This window comes from Xenopus tropicalis, chromosome 9, assembly GCF_000004195.4.
Source record: "Xenopus tropicalis strain Nigerian chromosome 9, UCB_Xtro_10.0, whole genome shotgun sequence".
Lineage (NCBI taxonomy): Eukaryota > Metazoa > Chordata > Amphibia > Anura > Pipidae > Xenopus > Xenopus tropicalis.
Window position 1 is genome coordinate 81,272,930 of NC_030685.2, and position 24,210 is coordinate 81,297,139.

Below are 24,210 nucleotides of genomic sequence, written 5' to 3' on the forward strand. Positions count from 1 at the left end.
AAATCGGGCTATAGGGCACATAGCAGATGAGCTCCATAGAATACAATGGTTTTAGTTCTTGCACAAGAGGCTAATCAGGAGTCAAATGGCATTTAGGGCTCTCCTGTAATATTACAGAATGAACACTTTTCTCATATAAAATAGGTTGGATTCAAAGTATTTACAATGTTGACCCCACCCCCCTATTGTTAAGAGAGGGAGAATATTATGGGTTGCTTAAGGCAGCCGGGATAAATGACTTGATTTGCTGCAAGCAACCCAGCACTTTTCTTAAGCGTTGTTAGTTTCATCCACTTAAACTTTATGGCTGATATTTATATTTCTTCATTAGTGCTTTTATTATGTGAACAGTTCAAGCCCATTAACTTGTCGTCAGCCCGTTCTGCGTCGTTTTAGATTTGACGTTTCCCTTTTGTTTTGTTCCTCGAGGTTCCGATTTTGGATCGAGACTGTGTAGTGTCGGTGTTCTGCCCCGATGTGGCCAAAGTGCCTCCGAGTTCTGGCAACAAATGGTGCAACATAAAAGGCCACAGTGGTGGTTTATCAGCTTAGTAGCAGCTCCAGGCCCTGATTGGTTCCTGGGTAGAAACATAGAGGTGATTAAGTCAATACAACTGTTTTAAGCTGGTGCTTCTTTGTGATAAAGACAGGTCCCCAAAAATATTATCTGTAATAAAAAATGTTTATTAGTGCCATAAGATATAGCCAAGCCGCTTATTTTGCAATCTCTACAAAGCACTTTTGCAATTTACATTCATTTTGTGTTTAGCTTTGAAGATATTATCAGTTTTTCACCCGCTAATATAATGAATTTGAAACAACAGCACCACCTGCTGTTCATTTCTGCTACAGTCGGCCAAAAATTAATTTGGGGGGGAAAAGCAATGTCTGTGTGATGTTGATCTGCTTAGAAAATAAGAGCAGAGTAGAGTCATGTGATGCTTCACTGGCCAGTTCTAAGCAAAGTGACTTCACAAGACGTAGCTTTTCTGAATAAATCAATTTTCAGACGACTGTAGTCAGCCAAAATGAACTGGTGGTCATGTTGTTTCAAATTCATTATATTAGCAGCTTTTTCTAGCTTTGAAGATATTAGCAGTTTTATAGCTGCTAATTTAATACATTTGAAACAACAGCACCACCTGCTGTCAGGGTCAGACTGGGGTGTGTGAGGCCCACTAGGGCCACTACCCCAGGGGCTCCCATACCCCTTCTGGGTCCCCTGCCCCCTCATCCACCGCCAACCCTCCCCCCCCATGCACGCACCTTATAGTTACTTTTGATGCAATCATGGGAGGGAGGGCAGGCAGGGGGGCTTGGGTTGGTGGGGACTGCTGTGTTGTTTCCCAGTGTCCCAGTCTGACCCTGCCTGGTGTTTATTTCTGCCGGATGGCTACAGTCAGCCAAAAATTAATTTTGAGAGAAAAGTGAAATCTTATGATGTTGCTTTGCTTAGAAAAATCTGAGCACAATAGAGTAATGTGACGTTTCTCTGGAAATCACAAGATGTTGCTTTTCCCACTAAATCAATTTTCGATTTGGGAGCATTTACTGCAATTATCAAGTGCCATTGGGGAGGTGGAGAGGATGAAAGGGGTTAAAATAACAGGAACTGGCCAATGGGAGCAGAGAGTTTGTAGATGGCCTATGTACAGTAGGAAGCAGACTGCTCAGCTGCAGGGGGGGGGCAGACCTTGGGGGTCTGCCTTCTCTATAAAAAGCCCCCATCCCTAGCCACTCTCCTTACACAGAGCTGGTGGCAGGGTTGGTGTGGCGTATGCGAGGCTGCTACCCCAGGGACCCCCTCTAACTGCCCGCACCCCCTCCTCAAGCTCCTCCCCCATGTGCCCACCTTATACTTACTTTTGCTCTGACTGGGGGAGAAGGACAGTGGGGCAGTGACAGGGAAGGGAAGGCAGGGATTGGGTCTGGGTCAGGGGGGCCCACCAGGTTTTCCCCCCAACCCTGACTGGCAGGGAAGGGGGGGGCATAAGAGCAGGCAGGCAAGCAGGTGGGGGTGGGGCAAGTAGGGGTGGATGTGCACATCATGCCCCTCCAAAGATTTTTTGCAGGGGGGCAGCAGCATATAGTTACGCCACTGTGTTCAGGGTAAGTTTGCCTTTAATCAGGTCCACAGTAACACTGATATGTGTTTTGTTCTTACAGGTTCTTTACATTTTTCTTCCTCACCCTTAATTAACAACTAACTTGTAAAAACAACACACTGCGTTATTTATCCCATCATTGTGCCGAGGTTAAAGGTGCCGGTCTATAAGTCCATTACTGAGCTCCTAAACGCGTGTGTTTTTCTTTAAAATTATACTAATTGCAATTACCAAACGTCAGTCCCAGTTCCATAGATTTGCCAACTCACCGGAATGAAATACGCACCTTTTATCTAATCATTGGCAAACAAACGAGCCAATGAATGAGCCGGGGGGGGGGGGTTTATTCCCCGCTTTGTTTATGATCAGAGCCCTGGTAGACACCTCGTAATGGACACATTTTTTTGAGTAATGATTTCCATTTACCTCGCTATCCGCACTCCAGGGTCAGGGGGGTCAATGGAAAGTACCGTAAATTATGGGCGTAAGTGCATTGCGCCGACACCGTCTCAGCCAGGGAACTGCCCAGGAACAGAGACGTTTCATTAGCTTTAAGTTACTCATCCGAGTCTTAAATACACATCTAATTCTGTGCCCTTCCATAGAATGGGAATGACCTTTTATTTTATTTATCATATTTATTTTTTTCATTTCTGAATTTATTTACCTGTACTTGATCCCAACTAAGATATAATTACCCCTTATTGGGGGCAGAACAATCCTATTGGGTTTATTTAATGGTTAAATGATTCCCTTTTCTCTGTAATAATAAAACAGTACCTGTACTTGATCCCAACTAAGATATAATTACCCCTTATTGGGGCAGAACAGCCCTATTGGGTTTATTTAATGGTTAAATGATTCCCTTTTCTCTGTAATAATAAAACAGTACCTGTACTTGATCCCAACTAAGATATAATTACCCCTTATTGGGGGCAGAACAGCCCTATTGGGTTTATTTAATGGTTAAATGATTCCCTTTTCTCTGTAATAATAAAACAGTACCTGTACTTGATCCCAACTAAGATATAATTACCCCTTATTGGGGGCAGAACAGCCCTATTGGGTTTATTTAATGGTTAAATGATTCCCTTTCTCTGTAATAATAAAACAGTACCTGTACTTGATCCCAACTAAGATATAATTACCCCTTATTGGGGCAGAACAGCCCTATTGGGTTTATTTAATGGTTAAATGATTCCCTTTTCTCTGTAATAATAAAACAGTACCTGTACTTGATCCCAACTAAGATATAATTACCCCTTATTGGGGGCAGAACAGCCCTATTGGGTTTATTTAATGGTTAAATGATTCCCTTTTCTCTGTAATAATAAAACAGTACCTGTACTTGATCCCAAGCCCATATAAAAATCTATATATTGCTAAAGGCTTATTTAGCAATTTCGGAATTTGTGAATTTTTTTTTCGATACAAATAAACTCAAACTTGAATATTTGTTTAAAAATGTAAAATATAAAAAAACTCGAGCAAATCAAACCAAGAAAAAAACTCGAATGCGTCAAATTCGTATGCTGCCCATAATTTAGTTTATAAACTCTCAAAACATTTTTAAAAAAATTTGAATTGAAAAACCGCATCATTTTTGCCTAGGACCGCTCCCATTGACTTCGACATGAACTCGCAAGCTTTTAGATGCCAAAGTTTTGCATTCAAGTTTTTTGGATTTTTTGGGGGGCTTAATAAATATTAAACAATCTGGTTTTGGTAAGAATTTAGGAGTTTTTGCGTAAACAAATTTGAGCATTGATTAATCACCCCTTACTGTCAAAATCTATATGTATATTTCATATATAATCAGGTAAGGCTGAGTAAAATGTAACTGGGTCAGCACCAAAACATGGCGCCCTATCGCCCCAGGCAACCCTGCCGGCCTCCTTGCTCCCCCCCTTCAAACGTGGGGTTGCCCACTGTGAAGAAAGGGGGAAGAGAAGTAAGAGACACGCAGTGGGGGACAGGGACACAGACTAGGGGCAGGGTGGGGTCTGGGCCGCCGGGATACCGGGAAAAACCCCAGTGGGCCCCGGCGGCCCAGACCCGAACCTTGTCAGCGCTCCCCCTGCTTACCGTTCCACCCCTAACGAGTTTAATTATGCACGCTCAGGGGAGGATGTAGGGTGGGGGACCCTGCGGGGGGGGGGTTGGGGGGCCCCTGCAGGGTCGGTCAGCGGGGGCCCTGTGGGGGGGAGGGGCAGCTGGCAGGGTGGGCCCTGCACCCCCCAGTCCGACCCTGGGGGGGGGGGAAATATGTGCCTAGTGCCCCCAGATCCTTGCACCCTAGGCACGGGCCTCTTCTGCCTACCCCTACTTCCGGCCCTGAATTAGAAGTCTCCCTTTCCTGTCAAATTAGCCTCTTCTCTATTGGGCCATTTGGTTTAATGTTTAATGAAATAACTTGAAGCCACACCAGACTGCTATTTCAGAGAACTAGAGACTCCTTGCCCCAACCAGCCCTTCAGAGCTGGGGGGCAGGTAAATTGTGACATTTGCCACCAACATGTGACCACTTTTATTATTGGAAGCCCCCAGAAAGAATTGTGGCTGAGGGGTGGTCTGGGAGCTTACCCAAAAGATAGTTATGGCTGAGTGGATCACAACAATAGCCAGGCTTGTCTAGTTAAAAAGAGAATATTTTATTTTGCCATTACCTATCAAGCGTAATGGCCCTTGATGCCCTGGGAGCACTGAGTTAGCCATTGTGGCAATAAGTACCCCAGGGCTGTGAGATTAGTAACTGCACCGTGAATGTTCACTGTCATTGCAATGTTAAAGCTTTGAAAAAATGTGGATAAATCTGATTTATTAGGCCAGACACCATTACAAGACATTCAATCACCAGCTTTACTGCTGGCCATCAAACATGTATTTAGCTGCTTACTGCTCAGTTTTACAAGTAGCAAATAACAATGAGACTGGCCAGGACACCAACATGGGCATCTCCGGAGTTGGCGCGTTCAAGGTTGAGAAAAATCACCCCCAGAAAGTAGAAAAAAAGAGAAAACAATGATGAAACAACACAGGCTCAGTGTATTAGGTTGCCCTTAGAACTACTATGATGCCACCTGTTACCCATCTCGCCAGTGGGCAATAATGGAAATTGGAAGCTATGAGTGAAAAACAAAGGCTGCAGGGATGGGAATGTAACCTATAATATTCACAAAGGGGGGATTTGGGGTGCAATGACTTTTGTAAATGAGACATAGGGTATGTAGCCCTGTTATAAAACTATTGGAGCAAATTATGAGAGGAATCAGTGTTGGAATTGGGAGTCCGGGGCCCACCGGGTCTCCGATCTCAAGATACCCCCTTGCAACATCAAGGGCCCCCCTCCCAATGTACTCTACCACTCCTCTGCTGCCTTTGCACTGCATATGTTTTATCTGCCTAACTTGCGGCTGTGATTGGGCAAGTGGGGGGGGGGCATTTGCAGTGCCACAGGGAGCAGGCCAGGGTCAGCGGGAACATGAAGGCCAGGGCCCATTATGTTTTTTACAGTGTCCCGCCGGCCCTATCTGGAAGAGTGTGCTGATGAACCATGTAGGAATATTGCTGTACCCCCTCCAATACTACAAGCAGAATTCACCATTTTGAAAATACTGGAAGTTGTGGTAGGGCGATAGCTTGGTAATCCCCAAATGAGCAACTATGCTATTAAAGGAGAAGGAAGGGGTAATAAAGAGTTAATCCCAAGCTGCAGGTATACCTTCTGTTCTCTCAAAAGTGCCCTTAAGTCTTCCCATATTTCTCCCGTTCAGATGATCAGAAGCCCCATAGGAAAAAAAAACGCTGTAAAGAAAGTTCCCATAATGCCTTGCTCCTGCATCGACACTCAGACCGGTGTACATGCTCAGTTAGTTAGACTATGAGTCAGCTTCCTGCTGATTGGCTCAGATCCACATTCCTAAGGAGGGGGAGTTCTTAGCATTCTTGAGGGGGGGGGGGCAGGAGAGAGCAGAGAGCTGCATGTCTCTGGCACAGGAAAACAGACACAACAAATCTTTTGACAGAGAACTCAGTGCAGCGTTTCTGTGAGTGCTTACTTAGTTTTTACCTTTCCTTCTCCTTTAAAGCCAAGCTTCCCATTAGTGATGAGCGAATCTGTTCTGTTTCGCTTCACCGAAAAATTCGCGAATCTTTAAAAAGATCCGCGAAACGGCGAAAATGTCGTGCGACAAAAAAAAATTGTCGCCCGCGGCTATTATTTTGTCGCGCGGCTATTGTTTCGTCGCCCGCAGCTATTATTTTGTCGCACGGCTATTGTTTCGTTGCCCGCGGCTATTATTTCGTTGCGTGGCTATTGTTTCGTCGCCCGCGGCTATTATTTTGTCGCGTGGCTATTGTTTCGTCGCCCGCGGCTATTATTTTGTCGCGCGGCTATTGTTTCGTCGCACGCGGCTATTATTTTGTCGCGCGGCTATTCTTTTGACGCCCGCGACAATTCTTTTTTTATGCCGGCGACAATTTTTGGACGTGCGGCAAATTTTTCCGCTGCAAATTTTTTCATCCGTTTCGCGAAACAATACGCCAATGGCGAAACGCGGAAATTCGCCGCGAATCCATGCCTGCCGAAACATTTCGCCCATCACTACTTCCCATACCTTTACACTCTCTATATTACTATCAGATATGGACATCGCCTATATGGGCCTACCTATAAGTAAATGAATTGTAGTTTTACCTTTATTTTTCAACAAAAGGTTTCTTTCTGGTGCTGAGGGGTCCAGATAAATGTTAGCCCTACTATTAGCCCAATCATCCAGCAAGGCAAGCCCCGGCCATTTAGTCTCATCAATATGAGGTAGGCCGGTGGCAGATAAACCTGAGGATCCAGTCGGAGGAATAACAATTTAGATAAGGGGAATGGAATAAATAAACAATGCCCTTTGCGCACAATGTCTCTGCTTGTAGTCGCCTAGTAAACAACCAAAGGAACGTCAGAGAATACAATATACTGTACAAACCCGCACCAAGAGGACATACGAATGCTATTTTCTCCATTTCACTGTCGGAGGGGGAGTTCAACTTTTCTCACTGTACTAATATCTTGGCAATAGGAATATCTACCAAATTTTAGGTTAATGACACGCAAGGATATAATATAAATCGCCCTGCAATTAATCTCCTATAGCGTTAGGACTAATCTCCTCAAATGCTTGAAACATATGTGTCTCTTTGGCTTTCCAAAGGCCCCCAGGTTGCCTGGCAAGGAGAGCCGAACCAACACATATGTTTTCCTACCACTGATAGAAGAGATTAATTGCAGGACTACTAATCTCCTCATGTGTCATCGGCCTTAATCTTTCCCTTATACAGTTCCTATTGGGCTTCTAGTTGGTCATCAGGAAAGCAAAAATGGCGCCCAGCTTGAAACACAGAAAGGGACAAGATAGGGGAAAATGGCTTTTTGCTCTCCTAAATACTACAGAAAGCCCACCTTGGGGGTTATTTAAAGACACTATGATTCCTAGATATTCTTGGATCTATGATTAAATAGTAGTGATGAGCGAAATGTTTCGGCAGACATGGATTTGCGATATTGTCGCGTGTCAAAATAAATAGTCGCAGGCGCCAAAAGAATAGTCGTGGGCGTCAAAACAAATAATCACGTGTCAAAAGAGTAGTCGTGGGCGTCAATGAATAGTTGCGGCGTCAAAATAAATAGTCATGTGTCAAAAGAATAGTTGCGGGCATCAATGAATAGTCGCGGGCGTCAAAATAAATAATCACGTGTCAAAAGAATAGTGGCGGGCGTCAATGAATAGTCGCGGCGTCAAAATAAATAATCACGTGTCAAAAGAATAGTGGCGGGCGTCAATGAATAGTCGCGGCGTCAAAATAAATAATCACGTGTCAAAAGAATAGTGGCGGGCGTCAATGAATAGTCGCGGCGTCAAAATAAATAGTCACGTGTCAAAAGAATAGTAGGAGTAGCAGGAGTCAAAATAAATAGTTGCACGTCAAAATAAATAGTCGCGACATCAGAATAAATAGTTGCGGCGTCGAAAAATAATAGTTGCGGCGCCAGAATAAATAGTCGCAGCGTCAGAATAAATAGTAGCGGGTATTAAAAGAATAGTCGTGGGCGAAACATTTTTTTTTACGTGAAACATTTTCGCCGTTTCGCGAATCTTTTGAAAGAGACAGATTCGCTCATCACTACTGAATAGGTGATATATAGTGATGAGCAAATTTTTTCGGCAGGCATGGATTCACAGCGAATTTCTACATTTCGGCATTGGCGAATAGCTTTGTGAAACTTCTGTGAATGGTGTGGTCGCGGCAAAAAAGGGCGCGTCGCTTAAAAAAAGGAGGCGGTCACATCAAAATTGGGCGCGGTCACGTAAAAACCTGCGGGCGACAAAAAAAAAACCTGAGACAAGTGCGTTTCACAAATTTTTCACCGTTTTGCAAATTTTCTTGCCGGTTTGCAAATTTTATGGCGAAACGGGACAGATTCCCTCGTCACTAGTGATATAGCAATGTTCTCATGAGCTAAGGGGGCCCTGGCCAAACATAGGGTCTCAAAGGGCTAAATAAGTCCACCAACCACAGACTCACAGTAATGGCAGAGAGGTCGTTTTGATCACTAAGTGAATGGAAAATTCTCCACCTATTACTCCACTTATATCGATAGTTGCATTACCATTCAGTTCATAGCTAAAGGCGATATCTACGGAAATAATAGAAAAAAAGCCCAATTGTAAATCTAAGTAACAATCAAATATACATCAATCAGGATTGCCCGGCCATGTTCATGTTAGTTGTTAATGTAATTGCTATTGAAAGCCAAATCTATCTGCTTTTTACTCCTGACTACATGCGCTATTGATGGTCTCAGCTCCAGCCGAGGCTCCAATACGCTCAATGCCTTGCATGTTCTATGATTAACAGACCAATGCATTGTGGGAACTGGAGTTTGGACAAAAAAAGACCTAATTTAATTACCTGTCCTAAATAAATCAATTTAAGATCTTCGCTGGTTTTAACTATAAAAAAACATCAACTCCCCCTCACCCACCTAACGGCTTCCTTGATTCTCTCATATTCTTTGCTGCTGTTGGGGGTGGGGGAAATGTTTTGCCAGGCATGGATTCGCAGCAAATTTCCGCGTTTCACCATTGGCGGATTGTTCCGTGAGACGGATGGAAAAATTGTCGGGCGAAAAAGAATAGCCGCGTGACAAAAGAATAGCCACGGGCGACAAAAGAATAGCCTCGCGACAAAAGAATAGCCGCAGGCGACAAAAGAATAGACATGGGCGACAAAAGAATAGCCGCGTGACAAAAGAATAGCCGCAGGCGACAAAAGAATAGACACGAGAGACAAAAGAATAGCCGCAGGCGACAAAAGAATGGCCACAGGCGACAAAAGAATAGACACGGGAGACAAAAGAATAGCCTCGCGACAAAAGAATAGCTGCGGGCGACAAAAGAATAGACACGGGCGACAAAAGAATAGCCACGTGACAAAAGAATAGCCGCAGGCGACAAAAGAATAGCCGCAGGTGACAAAAGAATAGCCGCAGGCGACAAAGGAATAGACACGGGCGACAAAAGAATAGACGCGGGCGACAATTTTTTTTTTGACATGCAACATTTTCGCCGTTTTGCAAATTTTTCAGTAAAGCGAAACGGGACAGATTCGCTCATCACTAGCCACAAGTCACAAAAGAGGCCCATATTTAGCTGCAAATAACAGCACAGCACCCTGATTCATTATCCAGTGCAAAGGGGCAAAGTGCACCCCAAGGGTGCAGTTGCACCTGGGACAATGGTAATTAAAAAGTTAATTTTATGAGCATTGCTCTTTAAACATAATGTTTACCCTTGAAACTGATTTGCAGAATGCGCTCCTGAGCAATTACACAATTTACATTAATTCTCAAAGAATTTTTCTAGTTTTTCAGATATTTGCAATTTTATTCATGCTCATATAATGAATTTGAAACAACAGCGCCATTTACTGTTTATTTTGGGCGCTCTGCTTAGGACTAACCAGAGAATAACTCTTCTCTGCTCACCAATAGTGATGAGCGAAACAATTGAAAAAGAAAGGAAAAAGCCATTGATTTCAATCCAGCAACGGTGAAATTTGTTATATTAGCAGTATAAAAAACTGCAAATATCTTGAAAACTAGAAATAATAATGAATGGAAAATGCAAAACTGCTCAGAAGAGCTTTACTTTGTTTTCATGGTTTACATTTTCTTTAATCATAAAGTTTTTTTAGACTTTGGGGGGCGTTTACTATTGCTCCATTTTTTCGGTTTCGTTTTTTTGTCGCGAAAACAGCCCCCTGTGCACACAATTTGACGCAATTTAAAATGTAACAAAACTGCTACAATTCCGAATGCAAACATTTGCCATGTAAAACCTGTCAAGATCATGTAGAAGTCAATGGAAGATGACGCTTCACGGCTTTGAAGGTTTTCAGGGTTTTTTTACGCTGAATTTTGTACAGGTATAGGACCCATTATCCAGAATGCTTGGGACCAAGGGTTTTCCGGATAAGGGGTCTTTCCGTAGTTTGGATCTTCATACCTTAAGTCTATTGAAAAATAAAAAAAATATTAATTAAACCCAGTAGGATTGTTTTGCATCCAATCAGGATTATTTATATCTTAGTTGGGATCAAGTACAGGTACTGTTTTATTATTACAGAGAAAAGGGAATCATTTAACCATAAAATAAACCCAATAGGGCTGTTCTGCCCCCAATAAGGGGTAATTATATCTTAGTTGGGATCAAGTACAGGTACTGTTTTATTATTACAGAGAAAAGGGAATCATTTAACCATTAAATAAACCCAATAGGGCTGTTCTGCCCCCAATAAGGGGTAATTATATCTTAGTTGGGATCAAGTACAGGTACTGTTTTATTATTACAGAGAAAAGGGAATCATTTAACCATGAAATAAACCCAATAGGGCTGTTCTGCCCCCAATAAGGGGTAATTATATCTTAGTTGGGATCAATTATAAGGTACTGTTTTATTATTACAGAGAAAAGGGAATCATTTAACCATTAAATAAACCCAATAGGGCTGTTCTGCCCCCAATAAGGGGTAATTATATCTTAGTTGGGATCAAGTACAGGTACTGTTTTATTATTACAGAGAAAAGGGAATCATTTAACCATTAAATAAACCCAATAGGACTGTTCTGCCCCAATAAGGGGTAATTATATCTTAGTTGGGATCAAGTACAGGTACTGTTTTATTATTACAGAGAAAAGGGAATCATTTAACCATTAAATAAACCCAATAGGGCTGTTCTGCCCCCAATAAGGGGTAATTATATCTTAGTTGGGATCAAGTACAGGTACTGTTTTATTATTACAGAGAAAAGGGAATCATTTAACCATTAAATAAACCCAATAGGGCTGTTCTGCCCCAATAAGGGGTAATTATATCTTAGTTGGGATCAAGTACAGGTACTGTTTATTATTACAGAGAAAAGGGAATCATTTAACCATTAAATAAACCCAATAGGGCTGTTCTGCCCCCAATAAGAGGTAATTATATCTTAGTTGGGATCAAGTACAGGTACTGTTTTATTATTACAGAGAAAAGGGAATCATTTAACCATTAAATAAACCCAATAGGGCTGTTCTGCCCCAATAAGGGGTAATTATATCTTAGTTGGGATCAAGTACAGGTACTGTTTTATTATTACAGAGAAAAGGGAATCATTTAACCATGAAATAAACCCAATAGGGCTGTTCTGCCCATGGAGAACTTTTTAAGTTTGTCCCAAGTTATGAAACATTTTGCTGATTAAGAACAATAATTAACGGCACGGAAAAGTGATGTATTACAGAAAAGTATCATTTTTTTAGCGCGGCCCATACGCAATCCGTTAAATTAAACCTAAACGACATATTAAATGAAATCCAAAGGAATTTATTAGTACGTCTTAAATGGACCGCGACGCGGCTAATCTGATTTTATTAGGCTAATGGTTTTTTCTGTTTTTTTTTCATCTCAACTTCTGTTGATGGATTAGGTTTTCCTGATCAACTGTGTCCAAGATTTAATTGGAGTTAATCAGGCTAATGTAACATACAGAGAAAGCGCTTTGCGGAGTTGACACAGCACATAAAGTTGGACGGAATTCACAGCAGTAAGCTTTTCTCTCGACTAATGAAATTGTGCTCTTCCAAAGTTTTATGCGCGGATAAAATAGAGAAAATGCGAAGTATTAGATATTTCTACGTTCCTACCCACCGGTATGGGATAATAGGAGTAGGCTCCTTGTGGAAGCCATGTTTTATTAATGGGGATTTCAAAAGTGTTGCTCAGTAACAATTGCATACGAATTCCAGCAACATCAGGATCCCATGCTCTCCAGCAGCCTCATTAAAATGCGAAAGAATCCTCCAATGACAATGCCAGCTGATCTGTGTAAATGGCTGGCTCCATGTTTTTTTTTTTTTTTTGGAGCTAGAAGCTTTAAAGGAGACATATCCTATAAAAATTAAGAATGTACCAGGGAATTATACTCCTCTAGATATAGAAGGATTGTGCTAAAAAAAGTTGTATTTCAGACTGATTTATTGAGAAATTCCACCAAAACCCCGCTAGCCCCGCCCATATGTGCCACTTCCTGCTGGCTGAATTCTCTGGATGTGCAGGGGAGCCGGCGGCCCTCCGTACCCTGCACTGTAGGATAGGAACCAATCAGCAGCTAGGCTGACCTGATAGGAAACTGAAGCCTGTCTTTGCTTGCGTGAGTGCAGGGCTGTGATTGGCTCTCCCCCTCCTACTGTGCTTCTGGCAGGGACCGTTAGGACACGCCCACTCTTCATTTCACACTGGACAGAGAAGTGATAGGATCTATAGGGAGCCCCAATAAAGGAGCCATTGTTACAGATAGGGTTAATGTTTAGCCCAAAGGGAAACCAGCACCGGATATTATTCATAATTGCCTACAGGGTTAGGGTTTTCCAATTTATACTATATATCTCCTTTAAAGAATACGTAAACCTTTTTTTTCTATTTATAAAATTACTCTAAACAGCTTCCCAGAATAGCCTACCTTTGTCCCTCTGTTCTTTCTGACCTGGTTCCTCAGTTTCAAGATGATCGATTCCTCTCCTTACTTACGCCCCCACTTCCTGTTCAGGTCTCTCGTCAAAGTGGAGAGCCTTCTGGGCATGCCTGGAGGCAGCAGGAGTCAGTCTGTGCATTAGCAGGGTTTTTTTCTCCATGAGAGAAAGCAGCTTTTGAGAAAGTGGCGTGACGCCACGAAACGCGTCAAGCGTATAATCCCCATTTTTTTGGGACACTCGTATGTATTTTAAGTGATTACAATAAACAGTGATTTTATGCAGCGATGTTTGGAGTTGCTCCGTGTATTTTGCTTTTTGTTTTATACTCTTAGCTGAGACTATTTATTTTGACTCGGCAACTATTTATTTTGGCGCACGACTATTCCTTTGATGCCTGCGACTAATTTTTTGACGCGCAACTATTTATTTTGACACCGGGACTATTCTTTTGACACCCGCAACTAATTTTTTGATGCGCGACTATTTATTTTGACGCCGCGACTATTCTTTGATTTCTGCGACTATATATTTTGACGCCGCAACTATTTATTTTGACTCGTGACAATTTTGGGACGCGCGGTGAATTTTTCCGCGGCGAATGTTTTCATCTGTTTCATGAAACAATCCGCCAGTGGCAAAACGCGGCAATTCGCCGTAAATCCATGCCTGGGGAAACATTTCGCCCATCATTACCGTGGACATGTCATTGAGGGATACTACCATCTTTCTCTCTCAAGACCAAGACCACTCATCAGGACTCTATGGGGGGGAGATAGAGATCTTTCTCCCCCCCCCATAGAGTCCTGATGAGTAGTCTTGGTCAAAAATAATATTTTAACAGGCAGGGAAGAAAAAAAAAGAAAGTACAAGGATTCTACAATCTTCATTTGTTATTTTTCTTATCACCCCTTCTCTTGTCATATGCAAATAGAACATTAGACAGCAGGGGTGTGATACAAGAAACCCAAAGGGAATTCACACCACTGATGCCTTTTTAGTGACACTAAGCTGGAATCACAGCACTAGGAGAAAAGCAAGAACCAAGGAAATATGCACATAGGAAAGTGGTTATAGCTCTGAAATGAAATGGCATGTTCCAGCGCTACTCTCATTCCTTAAACCAATTGCACTGTTATCAGATAAAATCCAACGCTATTTTGCTTCCTTTATGGAGCGGAAACTCTCTGTTAGCAGTTATGAAGTTGTAAGACAAATGGAAGGTTTAAAGGAGAAGTAAACATAGAATTACTTGTGGGGGGGCAACCCCTCATTGAATCTATTTGATTACTTCCCACCCCATGCCAGCTCTGCTCTTCTCCAAGGCCTGTGGTACTTAATCACCATTTTCGATGGTGTCCCAGACATTTCCTTTATTGCACTAAAGCTGGGCACATGGAGAAACAGGCACCCCAGAAAAATTTCTAACCTGCACATGTCCTCGGCCAGGGGGTACAGGGATGCCCGGGGATCCAAACAATATGGTAGTGTGGGGTTGGCCCAGGTAGGAGTCACCTTGGAGTCCAGGTTAACACTTTCTCAGTATTCCTCTTCCTAAGCTGGCTTGTCTAAATCACAGCTCCTATGAGTAGTGAAGAGCGAATCTGTCCCACAAAACTTTTTTTGACATGACCACACCTATTTTGCCACAAACGCGCACATTTTGCCGAATTTGTGACCGCGTTTATTTTGAAGTGCCCTTGTCCATTTTGATTTGACCGCGACTTGTTTTGCCTGCTGAAAAATGACACTTATCACTATCTATGAGTGATCTAAGAGCCAAGCTGCTATACTCTGACTTTGGCTCATTCACCAGACCCTTATTCTCCAACTCCTCTAAGGATACGTTTCTTATTACAGCTTAAAACTGAGGCTTATCTAGTATAGGTAAATCTAAAGCAGCTGGACTTGCTAAGTAATCATTGAAGACGTTTCACTACTCATCTGAGCAGCTTCTTCAGAACCTTCAGTAGATATATCATGACCTGGATGAATGAAAATCTTAATAGTCATATCTTAAAACTGAGGCCTTATGCTCCTGACTCACAAGCATATCCACCCCTTGTACTAGGTGGAGCCAAAAGAAGAAGAGTCTTGTGTTCCTTTGTATTATATAACCAATAGACAGGAACTAGTCTCAAGAGATCCCTGGGCTAATTGTGGAAACATCCTCCCCACAGGGAATAGGTAACAGACCCAGGTCTCCTAAGAAATAGGGGGAATTACCTTTTGAGTTTCCTACACACTATATAGTCTGCAGGTTAGAAGAAAGTGGTGGCCAGTACTGACACCAGCAGCCAGGTGTCCTACCTAGAATATAAATAGTGATGTCCGAGAAGGCAACAGAAGAGCAACATTTGGAAAAAAAAATATCTGGTGGGAACTTATAGGTAGGTAAAAAGAGAGCAAATCCCAGGGGGAGTATAGAAAGAGAAGGGGGTGTAGATGTAGAAGAAACATTGAAATTAGTCATCTTGAGCTTAAGAATGGAGACTTGGAAGGGTATCAGGAACTTTGTGTGGAAGAGGGTGTAAGTGAGTGCATATATAAGTAATAGGGTGGCACACCAGTTATTACTACTTTTGTTATTAATACTGCTGGGTGCTCACTGAGGGGGGCTACCGGAAAGTCCCCATGAAAACCCAGCTAGTCCCCTTCATCATTGGGGTGATGTGTAGTAAGTAGGGATGCACTGAACCCACTTTTTTGGGTTTGGCCGAACCCCGGAACCCACCCTAAGGGATTCGGACAAATACCAAACCGAATCCTGCTGTTTATAAACTGTAATTATTATTTTTCTTACCGTCTGTCTTTACAAGCAAGAATAGTTGTTATTTATCCAGGAAAAGCAGGATTTTGTGGATATTACTCCAGGGATAGAATGTCACAATATACACATTTTACTAGTAGCTCTTTTTTTTTACTAATATAGTGGATATTTCATGAAATGATTATGTTCAGCTTGATCACCAAACACTCACTGTGTAACTGTGCCAGAATGTTTCATGACAAAACCTGTTCCATGCTAGAAGGTCCTGAATGTCTTTCATACCTGCAGGTTCAAACGCTCCAGCTTTGTGCCTCCTGTAGGGCTATTATCTCGTTACCTGGGTAATGTGTTTGGAGCGGTATTTGCTCATCCTTTCAAATTGGGATGGAATTCTTTCACTCTCTATATCCCAGATGCTCCGTGTCTCCTTTATTGTTCCATAATAGTACATGTATTCCGATTTCTATTTTTCCCACTAAATTGGTCCTTTCTTTTCTCTATCAAATAACATTTCCTGTATCTACTATTAATCTTTTGTTCTCTCCTCTCTTTCACTGCTCCCAAAGGTATTCCTTCTTCCTTAAATCATTCGGTCTTTTGACCTCTATCCTTTATTTCTTTTATCTGTCTTGGACATCTTTCCTAGTCCATGTTCGTCAGCTTCCTAAGCTTTTCTTCTGGTTTCTCAGTGTCAAAACCCAAAATAATACATGATCCTTTGCTTTATTGAGAAGCTGAGTAACTGTGTAGAACCCTTTCAAACTCATTAAGGAAAAAATGAGGTCCTTGGTATTTGCTGAATGACTCCATCTAAGAGATGGAGGAATTGCTTAAATTAGGGGTTTCCAAACAGTTGTTGAATAGTGCCAGACGGCCATGAAAAACAAGTGCCTTGGATGGGGAGAAGATGGGGAGAAGATGAGAAGAAGATCAGGAAGTACAAGCATCCAGTTGACTTACAGAGCTTTACAACAGAACACCTGTTTCAATGAATTGCATGATACTTGGGTAATCCTTTCAAGGTAGCTCCACAGCATTCACACCTCTGTGAGTTTCAGATGTCACCTCTCTGAAGAGTTACAAAATGCCATTGTGATTGGATTAGTGGAAGAGTATATATGCTGAGGTCTTCCCATACCAGTCAGTTGAACTGAAGAAGCTGCTCGGATGAGTAGTGAAAGGTCTTCAATGATTACTTAGCAAGTCCAGTTGCTCTAGATCTACTTCTAATAAATATACCATGACCTGGATGAATGGAAATCTTCATAGTCAGAGCTTTACAATGGCACTTCAGCCAATCCATGTGGTGCATTAGGTTATTCTTACCTATAATGTACTGACTGGACTTCGGAAGGTGGACATCACTGCCCACCAATGAATAAGAGAGAGATATCCAAACTAGCGATGGGCGAAATGACTCTCCAGACATAAAATCGCAACAAATTTCTGCATTTCGCCATTGGCGGATTGTTTTGTGAAACGGGCGTCAAAATTTGCTGCGGAAAAATTCAGCGCACAACAAAAAATTGTCGCCGATTCAAAAAAAATTGTCACGCATGTAAAAAAATATGCGCCAAGTTTTTTTTACGTGTCATATTATTTACATGTGCAATAATTTATTTTTTTTTGCCACTGGCGACAATTTTTTGTGTCATTTGGCATTTTTGAATCATTTGAAAAATTTGCAAATTTTTCAGCAAAATGAAATGGGACATATTCGCTTATCACTAGTCCAAACTCCTTGTTTTTTTGTCAAAAATAGTATTTTAGAAGGAGAATATCAATAAATCTGAGTAGATGTGCCAGGACTTCCTATCTGGAGCAAACCTCTGAAATTGCCAGTGGTGTTACCTCTAAACTGAGCGCTGCTGGGGTGATACAAGGCTGACCATTATCCAGAATGCTTGGGAACATGGGTATTCCGGATAAGGGATCTTTCCGTAATTGGGATCTTCAGCTTAAAAATCAATAAAACATTAATTAAACCCAATAGGGCTGTTCTGCCCCCAATAAGGGGTAATTATATCTTAGTTGGGATCAAGTACAGGTACTGTTTTATTATTACAGAGAAAAGGGAATCATTTAACCATTAAATAAACCCAATAGGGCTGTTCTGCCCCCAATAAGGGGTAATTATATCTTAGTTGGGATCAAGTACAGGTACTGTTTTATTATTACAGAGAAAAGGGAATCATTTAACCATTAATTAAACCCAATAGGGCTGTTCTGCCCCCAATAAGGGGTAATTATATCTTAGTTGGGATCAAGCACAGGTACTGTTTTATTATTACAGAGAAAAGGGAATCATTTAACCATGAAATAAACCCAATAGGGCTGTTCTGCTCCCAATAAGGGGTAATTATATCTTAGTTGGGATCAAGTACAGGTACTGTTTTATTATTACAGAGAAAAGGGAATCATTTAACCATTAAATAAACCCAATAGGGCTGTTCTGCCCCCAATAAGGGGTAATTATATCTTAGTTGGGATGAAGTACAGGTACTGTTTTATTATTACAGAGAAAAGGGAATCATTTAACCATGAAATAAACCCAATAGGGCTGTTCTGCCCCCAATAAGGGGTAATTATATCTTAGTTGGGATCAAGTACAGGTACTGTTTTATTATTACAGAGAAAAGGGAATCATTTAGGGCCGTGACAGATGGGGAGATTAGTCGCACTCCCAAAATGCCATCCCACTGGCTAGACTGTAAATCGCCGGTGGGATGTCAATCTCAGCACCACGTATGCCATCCCACCGGCGGTTTACAGTCTAGCTGGTGGGATGGCATTTTGAGGAGATTAGTCGCCCCCAAAAAGCGAGATTTGTCGCGGGCGAGTCTATAGGAGGTGGCCATTCCATAATTTGGAGTTTTCCGTATAACGGGTTTCTGGATAACAGATCCCATACCTGTACTGTACACCCTGACAGATATAAAGTTAGAATTCACTGTACAGTATCTTGCGAGTTAAATAATATAACCATTAGATTGTGTGGTTCTAATGATATCTGCTGTGCTCAGCTCCACTCAGGCAATAAATACAGCCATTTGTATTCATACCCATAACGATAAACACGCAGGGCAATAATGTTCTATGGCAAAAACAATAGACAATTATTAGCTAACAATAGGTCACAATTTCAGCTCTCCATAAAAACGGAATAAAACATGAACAGCAATTACCGCAGGACTTATACTGCCTGCAGAAAACGTTGCCGCGGTCGGTGAAGGGCCTCCAAGCCCTTAGATACCGGAAGGTCCTTCAAGGTGACAAAACAGATAGACATTCATTTTGTTTTTCCATAAGCCGTGAATACATTTCCTCCCTTTGATGGTATAAATGATAGGCGCGACTCCAACGCGAGGAATACGCTCATGGTTTCGAGAGCACCCAACGTAAGAAGGATGGCGGAACAGGCTAATAAGTTGAGCGCTGTCACAATGATGAACAAGCCGTCCCTCGCAAGGAGCTTCTCCTACACATAATGAATGTACGTCGGTCTTGGTTCACTTAGTTCAAGGTACTGTATCGCATAGAAATGATCGTCACGGCGGCGGACGGAGTAGCCAAATGGCAACTAATTCATCCGCCAAAGCGAAGCCCTCACCTTCTCCCTTCTGATTGATGTGTTTCCGTAAGGCGATAAAACAAAGCGCTTTAATTATGTACATAAGATAACAAAAAAGAATCCTGTCGAGTTTCTTTTTCTCACTTTTTTTTTTTTTTTCTCCCCAAGCGTGAAAGCAAATTTGCAATGTTAAACACGGGAAAGCATTTAATATGTTTTAATAAGATGAAAATTTATGTTCAGAGAGAATAAAAAGCCATTACATATGAATGACTTACTTTTTCAAAGACAATAAATTCAATTACTTATCCCCGCGTGCCAACATCTGCCACTTCTCATCTAGGTTCCCGCGGTCTGAATGTTTGTGGGGAGAATTAGACAGCGGCGCGGTCGGATTATTCGCCGTAACATTTTAATTTGCCTATGTACTAAGCCAGGTAGAAAATCATTTAATTAGATCACAAGTGTTGTTTTTTTTTATCATGTTTTCATGCATTTTTGGTAATTTGATTAAAGGCAAATATAAACACAGCCCAGAATAGAGACAGATGTGGCACCTGTAGACATTTGTTTTAGCTACATCAGTAATTGTACATTTTTGGGGGCTTTTTTTAGCATGAAATATCCAATATACATAATTATTAGGTCATAAATGTGGTCACGTAGTAACTAGGGATGCACCGAATCTAGGGGCCACATTTACTAACCCACGAACGGGCCGAATGCGTCCGAATGCTTTTTTTTCGTAATGATCGGTATTTTGCGATTTTTTGCAAAATTTTCGCGACGTTTTCGTAGCCATTCCGAATGTTTCGCAAAATGTTGCGACTTTTTTGTAGTGTTACGACTTGCCACAGCTTTCGCGCCGACTACGAAAGTTTCGGATTCAATCAAGCTTCAGTATGGTGACTTTTCTTGGGCCAGGTTGGAGCTGCAGGGTGCCATTGAGTCCTATGGGAGACTTTCCTTGGGCCGGGTTGGAGCTGCAGAGTGCCATTGAGCCCTATGGGAGACTTTCCTTGGGCCGGGTTGGAGCTGCAGAGTGCCATTGAGCCCTATGGGAGACTTTCCTTGGGCCAGGTTGGAGCTGCAGAGTGCCATTGAGCCCTATGGGAGACTTTCCTTGGGCCAGGTTGGAGCTGCAGAGTGCCATTGAGCCCTATGGGAGACTTTCCTTGGGCCAGGTTGGAGCTGCAGAGTGCCATTGAGCCCTATGGGAGACTTTCCTTGGGCCAGGTTGGAGCTGCAGAGTGCCATTGAGCCCTATGGGAGGCTTTCCTTGGGCCGGGTTGGAACTGCAGAGTGCCATTGAGCCCTATAGGAGACTTTCCTTGGGCCGGGTTGGAGCTGCAGAGTGCCATTGAGCCCTATGGGAGACTTTCCTTGGGCCAGGTTGGAGCTGCAGAGTGCCATTGAGCCCTATGGGAGACTTTCCTTGGGCCGGGTTGGAGCTGCAGAGTGCCATTGAGCCCTATGGGAGGCTTTCCTTGGGCCGGGTTGGAGCTGCAGAGGGCCATTGAGCCCTATGGGAGACTTTCCTTGGGCCGGGTTGGAGCTGCAGAGTGCCATTGAGCCCTATGGGAGACTTTCCTTGGGCCGGGTTGGAGCTGCAGAGTGCCATTGAGCCCTATGGGAGACTTTCCTTGGGCCGGGTTGGAGCTGCAGAGGGCCATTGAGCCCTATGGGAGACTTTCCTTGGGCCGGGTTGGAGCTGCAGAGTGCCATTGAGCCCTATGGGAGACTTTCCTTGGGCCGGGTTGGAGCTGCAGAGTGCCATTGAGCCCTATGGGAGGCTTTCCTTGGGCCGGGTTGGAGCTGCAGAGTGCCATTGAGCCCTATGGGAGACTTTCCTTGGGCCGGGTTGGAGCTGCAGAGTGCCATTGAGCCCTATGGGAGACTTTCCTTGGGCCGGGTTGGAGCTGCAGAGTGCCATTGAGCCCTATGGGAGACTTTCCTTGGGCCAGGTTGGAGCTGCAGAGTGTCATTGAGCCCTATGGGAGGCTTTCCTTGGGCCGGGTTGGAGCTGCAGAGTGCCATTGAGCCCTACGGGAGACTTTCCTTGGGCCAGGTTGGAGCTGCAGAGTGCCATTGAGTCCTATGGGAGGCGTCAATACGAAAAAATCGCGACTTTTCGCGCAAGTCGTAACGGTTACGAAAAAGTCACGACTTTTCACGCAAGACGTAATGGTTACGAAAAAGTCGCGACAATTTCCGAAAAATCGTTACGGCGACAAAAAAATCGCAAAAATACGAAAAAAACGCAAAATGTTCGTTTTCCAATCTGAATTTTTCCAATTCGGATTCGTGGGTTAGTAATTGTGCCCCTAGGATTTGGCCTTTTTAGGCAGGGTTCGGATTTGGTCCTGACCGAACCCAATTGTATGCTAAATAGGATTTAGTTTTGGTTCGGTATTCGACCGAATACCTTAATATGGATTTGGGGGTTCGGCCGAACCTGAAAAACTGGGTTCGGTACATCCCTATTAGTAACATAGTAAGTTAGGTTAAAAAATACACATGCCCATCAAGTTCAACCATAATGCCTATATATAACCTGCCTAGCTGCTAGTTGATCCTGAGGAAGGCAAAAAACCCCATGTGAAGCCTGGGGCAACAAAAAAAATCACGCAACAAATGGGTTTCACGAATTATCTTGTCATTTCACGAATTTTATGGCGAAGCAAAACGGGACAGATTCGCTCATCTCTATTAGCTACATCAATAACTGTCCATTTTTGGGGGGTTTTATAGCATGAAATATCCAATATACAGCATTATTAGGTCATAAATGTGGTCACGTAGTAACTAGGGATGCACCGAATCCAGGATTCGGCCTTTTTAGGCAGGGTTCGGATTTGGCCAAATCCACGGTCCTGACCGAACCGAATCCTAATTGTTGCCTAACTACTAGTTTATCCTGAGGAATGCAAAAACCCCATCTGAAGCCTCTCTAATTTGCCCCAGAGGGGGAACAATTAAAGTAAAGGAGGTGTTTAAACAGGACGTCAACCTTCAGTAAAATCCTTCCATTGCAATCTCTATTTCTCCTTCTTCTTGCCCAAACCTTATTCCAGAATTCTCCAATTAGTATCCTGCCTATAAGCACTATGACCGCCATCTTGCTATTATTTCACATAGGGAGATACTAGCAAGATGTTTAGAATAAGACTGTTTCCAAAATTGAGGAGTGGAAAAAAGCTCAATTGCAACTAAAACTGCATTGTTTCATACATTTTTTAAAAATCTGTTAAAAAATCTTAAATAAAATAGCTTGATGTTGAAATGTTTTGCTCATACAAATTTTCTGGAAAATTTGAGTTTAGAAAAATTCGTAATTGACAAATTTGTACAAGAGAATCTTTCAAAAATAATTCTGTCTGCTTGGTTTACACTTGACCATTCTTTTTCTAGTGTGATATATTATAGCAAAAGGCATCACTTGGGACAATGGGGCAAATTTATTAAAATTTGAGATTGCCGTTTTTCTGAATTCAAGAAAATCACAGAAAAAATCAATTACAAACAATTTACCTTTTGATTACTTTAAGTTTATGAAACAAAAAAAAAATCAAAATCTGAATGAAAAAATGCCACAATAATGATGAGCAAATCTGTCCTGTTTCTCTTTGTTGAAAAGTTTTCAAAATTAGTGACAATGGACATTTTTTTGCACAAAATGCATTGAAGCCAATGGGGTTTTTCCCAAATTTTTTTTTTGCACAAAATTCATTGGAAGCAGTAGTCATTTTTTCTTGCACATTTTGTGTCAAAATTTTGTAACACTTTTGCAAAGAATTGGCCAATCGTGAAATGCAGATTTTCACTACAAATTCATGCTTCCCAAAAACTCTGCCTAGTGATGAACAAATCTTTTCACCAGGCATGCATTCGCAACCAATTTCCGCATTTCGCCACTGATGAATTGTTTTTCAAAACTTCCACAAATATAAGCAGTTAAAAAAAAACGCGTGCATCAAAATGGGCACTGACACGTCAAAATTGGTGCTGACGCGTTAAAATGGGTGCTGACACATCAAAATGAGTGCACTGACACGTCAAAATGGGCGTGGTCCCATCAAAATAGGTGCAGTCACTTCAACACATTTTGTGAGTTTTTCTGACGTTTCACAAATTTTTTGGCGAGACGGGACAGATTCTCTCATCGCTACTTATCACTATTCTACAAATAAAACCTGCCAAGCTTCTTTAGAAGTCGACGATATTGCGTTTTTCCCAACTTCTGGTTTTTTTTTTGTAAATATGAGTTTAACACACACATTTCTCCCCCCCCCAAAAAAAACACCTCGAAAATGAATAAATTGACTTTCCTATTTCCTTTTCTAAAGTTTAATTACAATGTTAAACTAGTGATGGGCGAAATGTTTCGCCAGGCATGGATTCGTGGCGAATTTCTGCATTTCGCCATTGGAGGATTGTTTGGCGAAACGGATAAAAGAATTCGCCGCACGTCCAAAAATTGACGCAGGCATCAAAAGAATAGTCGCGCGTCAAAAAAGAATAATTGCGCATCAAAAAAGAATAATCAAAAAAAGTCAAAAGAATAGCCTCGGGTGACAAAAGAATAGCCGTGAGACAAAAGAATAGCCATGAGACAAAAGAATAGCCGTGGGCGACAAGAGAATAGCCGTGGGCGACAAAAGAATAGCCGGGCGACAAAAGAATAGCCCCGGGCGACAAAAGA

General features: G+C 42.3%; 1 protein-coding gene across 1 annotated transcript in view; it reads left to right on the forward strand.

Annotated features, from left to right (window-relative positions):
• nxph2 (neurexophilin 2) overlaps nt 1-24,210 on the forward strand; it is a 79,441-nt gene that overhangs the window by 8,425 nt on the left and 46,806 nt on the right. The window lies entirely within an intron of this gene.